Source organism: Adiantum capillus-veneris, chromosome 15 (genome assembly GCF_014529385.1).
Source record: "Adiantum capillus-veneris isolate H3 chromosome 15, ASM1452938v2, whole genome shotgun sequence".
NCBI classification, from domain to species: domain Eukaryota; kingdom Viridiplantae; phylum Streptophyta; class Polypodiopsida; order Polypodiales; family Pteridaceae; genus Adiantum; species Adiantum capillus-veneris.
The window spans coordinates 140,131,761-140,138,686 of NC_140945.1; the positions used below are offsets into that span (position 1 = coordinate 140,131,761).

The window sequence follows — 6,926 nt, forward strand, 5'->3', positions numbered from 1 at the left end:
ACCCCTTAATGTTCTCCATTCCTGTGGCCTCTTCCAAAGAAGTTCCACACCATCACTTTCCCTGTCAAAGCAGGATATCTATCAACAAAATAGAAAGGCCTTTTTTCCTTGATCTGCGATGCTGCCCCATCTGACCAAACCCAGTGTTGGCTAACATCCAAGCCTCTATCTTTTATCCATTTCCAATGTAGCATAAAGAAGTGTTGGACAAACAAAATGTCGTGATTTTTATCATAAAAAATGAAAAAGTGCAAAGTCTTTTTTATCTTAGGTCCAACACGATAGTAGGTAATGTGTCCAAAAATGGTGACATGAATGGAATACCAATGCATCGACCGGATCTCATTCTTCTCCTTGAATGGATAATTCTCAGCAAAATACACCACAAATACAACAACATCTTCAAGAAAATGCATGATGCCCGCTTTGAACTGTTCAGCCTGTCATCGATACACAAAGTCATGTTTGATAAAAAATTGGAGATCTTTTTTGAATACCTATAGCAAATCAGTAGTGATCATCTCCTCGCATAGAAGTTCCTTCCTTTTCTTCTTCTTTCCACCTTCACATTTTCCTGTTTCCACATCCTTAAATACTTTGACTTTCATGATTCTTGCGTCCTTTAGTAGCAGCTGCTGTGGAAAACATACAAATTTCTCTGCCCCACATTTTGTACATTGACCCATGTGGCATTTTAGTCCATGGTAGGTAGAGCCAGCTTTCTTGGGACACAATAGAGAATCTATAAGCTTTGAAATGCTCTTCAAACTGTACTTTGAAGCAACACATGTTCTTGCAACAAGTGATGAATCATTGCACACAGCGCATGCACATTTGCACAACTTCCCATGCATTCCAAATTCTTGACTACGCATATGATTCACAGCCTCCTTCAAATATGAAATTTTCACATGGTAAATACAACAACATGTCAGCCAATCCTTTAGCTTTTGCACAAAGTAGGGCTTCTTTGATTCAAAAGCAAGAAGCTATATTGCTACATCTTGATTGGAATCCTTGAAACGTTGGTAGAGCTTAGCATGCATTCTACAACAAGAAAGCTTGAATGACGAAGAAATCTTGTGTCAAAGCTACCCATTAGATTATCAATAGCTTTCAATAGTAAGCTATAGCTATTAATAGCTATCAAAAGCTATGAAATAAAAATCACTAGCTATAACTATCTATAGAAAAAAGCTATCATTATCTATCAAATACCCATAAAGTAGAAATCACTAGCTATAAATAGCTATCAAACAGCTACTAGTAGCTTTCGTATACAATCACTAACTATAAATTACCTTTCACCTAAAGCAAACACCTGATCATTCTTTATCAATAGCTATTACTATCAATAGCTATCAGAGAGCTACCAATAGCTATCAAATGGGAGTTATCAAAATCAATAGCTATAACTAGCTATGAAATATCTAAGAACGCTATCAATAGTTGAGAGGTAGCTATCACCATCTATAAATAGCTATTAAAGATCTGCCAATAGATATATACTTCACCTACCAATAGAAACCACATTGCAATCACTAAACACTAGCTATTGAATAGCAATCACTAGCTCTATGAAAAGATATTACAGTTATCAAAGAGCTATTATTAGCTATCGAGTAGCAGTCACTAGTGATAAGGTAGCCTTGGCTATGAAATAGCAAACACTAGCTATGAGATATCTATCAAAAAGTTATCAATAACTATAAAACAAGCACTATCTATGAATAGCTACCAATAGCTAGCTATCAGTAGCTATCCAATAGCAGTCAATAGCTATGAAACAACCACTAGACGGGAAAACCTATCAAATAGCAGTTACCAAAGAGCTATTAATAGCTATCAAATAGTAGTTATGAACATCAATAGCTATCTAACAACAATTACTATCTATAAAATAGCTATCAAATAGTAAACACTAGCTATGAAATAGCTATCATTAGCTATTATAGTTATCAAAGAGTTGTTCTAGTAGCTAACGTGAAGCAATCACTAGCTATGGAATAGCTTTGGCTATGAAAGAGCAACAAACACTAGCGATGAGATATATATCAAATAGCTATGAAACAAGAAGCACTATCTATGAACAACTATCAATAGCTATCAAATAGCAATCACTAGCTATGAAATAGATTTAACTAAAGAAAATACTTGATTATTAGCTATTGGTAGCGATCACTAGCTATAAAATAGCAATCATCGGCTATGAAATATCTATTATTTAGCTATCAAATACCAATAAATGGATATAAAATAGCAATTGCTATCTATGAATAGCTATCCATAGCTATCAAAGAGCTACCAATAGCTATCAAATAGCAATTACTACATATAATTATCTTTCAAATAGCAAACACCAGCTATGAAATAGCATTCACTAGCCATGAATAGCTATCAAATAGCTATTACTAGATATGAAATACCTCATCCTAAAGAAAATACTTGATTATTAGCTATCAATAGTCATCACTACCCATAGAATGTCATTGACTAGCTATAAAATATCTTGATTACCTATTAAAAAGCAAATTTTGGCTATGAAATAACAATCACAAGCCATGAAGAGCTATCAATTGCTATCAAAGAGCTATCAAGAGATATTTTATAGAAATCACTAGCTATAAAATAGTTTCACCTAAGGCAAATACCTAATCAATAGCTATTACGCAACTGCAAATAACAGAACAGTTATTAGTATCTATCACTATCAACAAGTAGGTAACTACAAAAATAGTCATTATTGGCTATCAATATCAATACCAATCAGATAGCCTGACAGAATTTACGTAACAACACATAGCTATCGACGATAAAACTTTAACACTAGGTTGGTAATGGGACACTTTTATGTCCTGTTAAGTGACCATTTTCCTTGAATTATGTCAAGAGTTTCAAAATGGATTTTGAAGTGCTATCTATCTAGAAAGTTGTATCATGAGCTGAAAAAAACTCGACATTTTTTTGGAATATCAATTCCATCTTTAACCTTGTCCTTGCACAACATTTCACAACCTAAACTGTGTGAAAAAACGGGTCCTGTTTTTGGCTTTTTTCAACTTTTTGCAACTATACCACTCTAGGATTCATGTTTGTGAGGTCTATAATGCTAGAGAACTATCTTTAGTAGTCCTCAACATGTCCTGATGCTTCTAGGGAGAAATAAATGTTAAAGTTGTAAGTTATGACCAAATTACAAAAATTGTCAAATCCTGTTTTTTAACCAATTTTAGCTCTTCTATGATTTTTTTGGTGGCTTTCATGATATCCAAATGTAGTTTTGTTTTTCATGGCCCATATTGTAACATAAAGCTAATATTCCTTGCGTTTTGGGGCACCTAATACCCTATTTTGCATAGTACACAACGATGGTTGATTTTTTCTATTATAGAAGAAAACGAAACATTCTAGTGTATCAAGTATACCTTTTTCAATATTGCTAGTTTCTTGTGAAAACTATATGCATTTTGTAGTTAGTAACCATATCTAGTCATAAGGATCAAATTTGGCTAGATATTCAATAGTTGCTATGGGATTCTACAACTCATAATGTTGAACCCAGTTTTTTCATGTTTGCTGTATTTAGCACTTCATCTTTGTCCCCAACATTCCCCTCCGCAAGAGATGTATTATTCTTTTGACATGCTCCATGGCTCCTTATGAACCTAAAGGACAATAGGGAACTAAGAAAACATGCATATATTATTTGTATTCAGCGTGGCTATAGAAACTTTGATGATAGGTTTGCAGAATGGTAAAAATTCAACTTTTTTGTACCTATTTCTTTTGACAAAACAAAAAATAGTGAGTGAGAAGCAATCATATGTTCTGATCCCCAACCCATTGAAGTTAACTAGGGAATTTATCTCAAGTCCTACAAAAATCCCTAATCTTATTTTTATACAAAAAAACGTAAGAAATGACTGTTTTGATGAAAATGTATTGGTCCATCAACTTTGGAGGCTTGGTGTAACCAAAAGATGAGAAATTTTACAAGTCTCTTATTTTTTCCATGTGTAGTAGGCCTTGAACTATAACCTCATGAAAGGATTTTACAAAATGAGTGGATCTACTATGGTTTTGGAGGTTTTTTTCAAAACCCTGAAAGGACACTTTTATGTCCTGTTAGGTTACCAACCTAGTGTTAATGGCGGCTATCAAAACTGGCCAACATAGTGAACCACTGCAACATATATTTGACTAGTTATAAGATGGTACAACATAGCTAGTGGGTGGCTATGAAGTAAACTACAGTTGATAGCTATTAGTGTGGCAAGAGTTATCTCTAAAACACGGATAGCTATTAGCTATTAACTAGCCATTGCCAAAGAATAACTATAACAAACAGCCATGAAACACATAATTGGCATCAAAACAGATAGATAATGGTCAATAATTGGCAGCTAAACCCTGGCAATAGTTATGTAAGTAATTCAAATAGCTGTGTAGTCGAATAGCTTCTACCTGGCAAGAGTATCTAACAAATACCAAAAGCCACTACATGGCATACACTTTCTTCCATACCTATGATACTTCCAATAAATTGATGGGATGCTAGATATACTCCTTCCGACCAATTCTCTTTCGACACATGTCTTTTTTGTTGGGGGATACACGAGTCTCAAGCATCCAAAAGTTGACTATTAGCTCCTCTACCTCTTCAGGTATGCGACTTTTTTGAAGACTCCGATGACATGTGGCAAAGGACAAAGTGGTCTTCTCAGTTTGTTGGAGTAGCCGATTCTTGGCTCCATACAAGAATAGAAAGTAGCTTGGAGACAAAATTAGCATTAAGGCCTTGTGCCTCCTCTAGGTTTTTTGAGTTCATAAGCATCATCATGGTAGACCTCTTGAGGAACATCTCATCTTCAGTTTGTGGTCTCTTCAAGTCTTGAAGTGTGTTCCGGATATTTCCTATGAATGTATCTACAAAACAGGGTGTTGATGCTTTGTCATTCTAGATATCTTTCAGTGAAGGGTGTTGAATCATTTGATTGAAGATTTGTTTCTTGGTGTCCATGTCCATTCCACTTGTGCTTTGAAGTACATATCGTGCAATCCCTTTTTCTATCTTTGTTCTTTTTTTATTCTCGATGTCTTCTATTCCTTTGGCTGCTTCATTCCCTTCTCTTTCAACAACCAAACCTACATCTGCTCTCTCTTAAATTGGGCTCTTTGTTGTCTCTTGCAGAAAGCTTCATATTCCCTGATCACCATTGCCTGCTTCAAGTCCTGGAATGAACCAACCATAAAAAACATAACATAGTGACTTATTTACAATCATCAGCTTAGATACAAGGAGCTTTAGATAGTGCAGTCATAATAAAAAAGAGACTTTAGGACAACAGCCCACCAAGGCATCTTCAGATTCATGGAAAAAAGTGTTGCAAAAGCAAGTAGGAACCCAAAAATGTTCAGATGAAATAATGAGCTATCATGACATAAATAGCGGGTATTACCAGGATCAAATCGTCACAGGGAATGAAAGGAATGGGAACCCTGAACAAAGAAACTGACATCTAAAGGATTCGCACTTCTACAACTATTTGTGTCATTTCATTGTGTTGATGTCATGAATCCCAAAAAATAGATTTTAATGTTTCAAAGGAGGAGAATTACTAGCTTCTTCACTCTCCTAAAAGTGATGTCCCGGACATAGCTATTGTGTCCACCCATTCATGCTTCCACCCTAAGAGTGTTTGTGGTTTGTGACTAAAAAGTCACAAACCCTCTTTCCTATTGTGCATGGAATTTTCTTGTTTTTGTAGTCAAGATTATGATGAGAGGATCACCACATCACATTCAATTTCACTTAAAAAACACAATAAAAAACACTAAAGTTTCACTCATGAAACCTCAATGTTCATACAAGTACAAATACCTATCAAAACCCAAACCTATTTCATGGAATCATGTAGACTTTCCCCCAATTGCATAGTCGTAACATCAAACAATTGAGAGGAATACATGAGCTTCCACCTTCATGACAAGATGAGCAAATCAACATCTTCATTTTGTTTCCTAGGAGTATGATACAATTGTAGTTCTTCAAAGTGATTGAATAGTTTGCGGATGGAATGAACTTTTGCCTTAATATTTCATTTTTAGATGCCCAAATGCCTAAGATTCTCTTCACAATGAGAAATGCATGCCCTTTTACCATGAGACATTGTATCTTTTGAGCAACACACATCTACAATCCATGGAGTAGTATATTGTAATTTGCTTTATTGTTGCTTATGGAGTCTGGCAACCTCACATGCTCGTTCACAATAGCCAAACCATCTGGATCAAGCAACACAAGCCCTCCCCCTGCTTTTCATGTGGCCTTCCTCAATGCTCTATCAAAGGACAAGGTGAATGAATTAGGTATTCTTTTTGGTGCTGGCTAGGGTAGGCTTTTCACTTCAGGAACCTTAATATCCCTTTTGTGCACTCTATAGGTGAGAATCCTTGCCAACTATGCACGTACACTATCTTCTATCTTGAAAGAGTATTCGAATTCTTTCAATTCCATAATCCACTCTGAGATCCTGGGACTTAGTGTCATTCGAGAGGACACCCAAGGAAACAAGTTTTGACAGGGTGTATGAAAAAATGCTTTGGGAGGAGATATGATCTAAACTTTCTCACTATAAAGACCAGAGAAAGCATCATAAACTCTACTTCTGTGTAATACTTTTCTAGTGTGTTCATGAACCTATTAGCAAAGTAGACAAGCCCCATCCTAGTGCTATGTGGATCTTGTTGCAACAACATTGCACTCAATGTTCTCTTACCTACACTTGAGCTAAACAAATAGGGATTTCATTAACGTGTTCATAAACATGTGAACACATTAATAAAATTGAGTGATCATGTTTCAAAATACATGATCACGTTAAATATTCATGTGACTTCCCCTTAGCCTATAGAAATCATCCAAT

The 6,926-nt window shown here is 35.4% G+C and overlaps 1 pseudogene; it reads right to left on the bottom strand.

Moving 5' to 3' along the window:
* Positions 1–4,497: 4,497 nt before the first annotated feature.
* On the bottom strand, positions 4,498–5,026 carry LOC147441582 (uncharacterized; annotated as a pseudogene).
* Between the last annotated feature and the right edge of the window lie 1,900 nt (positions 5,027–6,926).